The sequence below is a fragment of the Propithecus coquereli genome, unplaced genomic scaffold, assembly GCF_000956105.1.
Source record: "Propithecus coquereli isolate 6110/MARCELLA unplaced genomic scaffold, Pcoq_1.0 Scaffold189, whole genome shotgun sequence".
Classification (NCBI taxonomy): Eukaryota; Metazoa; Chordata; class Mammalia; order Primates; family Indriidae; genus Propithecus; species Propithecus coquereli.
Window position 1 is genome coordinate 96,885 of NW_012143745.1, and position 2,027 is coordinate 98,911.

Here is a 2,027-nt window from a genome sequence, read left to right on the forward strand (position 1 = left end):
GGGGATCATGTAGTCATGTAGAGTTTGAGTTTTATTCTGAGCACTCTGTGTAGTCATTGAATGATTTTAAGCGAGAGATATGATCAGTCCTTTTTATTGGCTTGATTAGAGAGGGTTCAGAGCAAATGTAGGAGACTAATAAAGCCATTACTGTCAGCCAGGTAAAGAGCATCTGTAGTCCCAGCTACAGATGGTGGTGGCAATGAAAATGGGAGATCAGAAAGAATAGATGTTGAGGGTAGAAGAGTTTGGGAGGCAGAGAGAAGTACAACTTCCCAGGGTTCTGGCTTGAGTGCCTGATCGGCAATAATGCCAATTAGAGAATATATCAGGTGGAGCAGGTGTGGAGGGAAAGGTGATATGTTCAGTTTGGGATACATAATTTAAATAAATAAAGGCAAAAACTCAGATTTTTCCTACTTCTATAGCCTGGTGTCCAGCCCAGTGTCTGGACATAGTAGGTGCTCAATAAATGCTTAATCAGTGAAAAAAAGGCATAGTATGTGGAGATATCTACCAGGTAGTTGGATATTTAGACGTCGAGTACAGCAGATGAATTCTTTAAGTCAACTAAGCAATGTAATAAATTTTTAAAGTTGACTAAAGTCCTAGTGCTTGATAAACGTGATAGTTAATTCATATATCTGAATGCCTTATTTGTGCCCATCCCATTTTTGAAATTTGTCTGAATGTCATTGTGTTGATAGGACACTGACCCTTTCCTTCCAGTATCCGTCAACACAATGACCCTACATATTTAAGTAAGCTTTAAGAGCAGTATGGTATTCCTGGTTATTACAGTAGTTACAATTTATAATGATGACTTTGAGTTGTCAAGAAAAGGAGGCAGTGTTCATCACACTGAGACAGGGAAAGATTTGGCCAAGAATCATCAAAAAGTTTTTGCACTTAAAAAAGGTAGATTCCTTTGCTTACCAGCTCTGATAGTTGATGAATGATCATTTCATTTTATTTTTCGTTGTTTCCCTTATTTACCCACTTCTCTAATGCAAGGCAATGCCTTAGATCTTTGATACTGCCTTGTGGTAGAGCAGTACTGGCCGTACAAGTAATAAGTGATTATTAGTGAATGGGTGGTAAGAAGTAGGAAAAAAAATGAAGAGGGTTGAATAACAGGAATTTATGAGAGCATGGACTAGGTAGAGTTTAAAGAAATGAAGGGACTCATTTAAGTTGGATAGACTATTGAAAGGGCATAGAAACCGTTAATTAGGCAAGTCCAGTCTAAGTAGAATATTAAGCTTATATTATAGGTTATTTGTAAATTATCAAAAGGGAGCCAAGCAGAAGACATCAGAACAAGATTCAGGGACCAGAATGATCTTGTAGAATGACTGTTACAATGCTTTATTTTTATCTCTGCTTTTCAGAATGTATTTTGTTTTGAAAACTATAAATTATGTTTTACAGTATGCACTGAAAAAACCATATGGTGTTCTGTATAAAAAGTAAGTCACAATCTCTTTTACTTTATTTTAAATTATTTTGTTCTATCATAGAAATAACCACTTTTATGGAAGATGTGAAAAAATTTTTTTCTTAAGACAGTACAATTCCTTATATACACTATTAGTATCATAATTGATTTCTTTCTGGTCTGTTTTTTAATTTTTATTGAATGTTCTTTTATAGTTCAATCATACTGTATATATTTTATTTTGAAATAATTATAGACTTAAAGGTTACAAAAATAATACAATGTTCCCATAGACCCTTCCCCTACTGTTACATCTTGCATAACCATAGTAAGATTAACAAAACTAAGAAATTAACATAGATACGATAATGTTCACTAAATTACAGACTTATCTGGTTGGCACCCATTTTTCTCCTGGTATCCTTTTTCTCTTCCAGGATCCCATGTTGCGTTTACTTGTCGTGTCGCCTTAGTCTTCTTGAACTTGTATGACAGTTCCTCAGTCTTTCCATGTCTTTGAAGACTTTGACACTTTTGACTAATGCTTGCTAGTTATTTTGATTTTTTATTTTATTTCATTTATTTATTT

At 34.3% G+C, this 2,027-nt stretch overlaps 1 protein-coding gene across 1 annotated transcript in view; it reads left to right on the forward strand.

The window, feature by feature from the left end:
- Positions 1-2,027, forward strand: part of RPF2 (ribosome production factor 2 homolog (S. cerevisiae)) — a 48,484-nt gene that overhangs the window by 20,400 nt on the left and 26,057 nt on the right. The gene's annotated exons all lie outside the window — the stretch shown is intronic.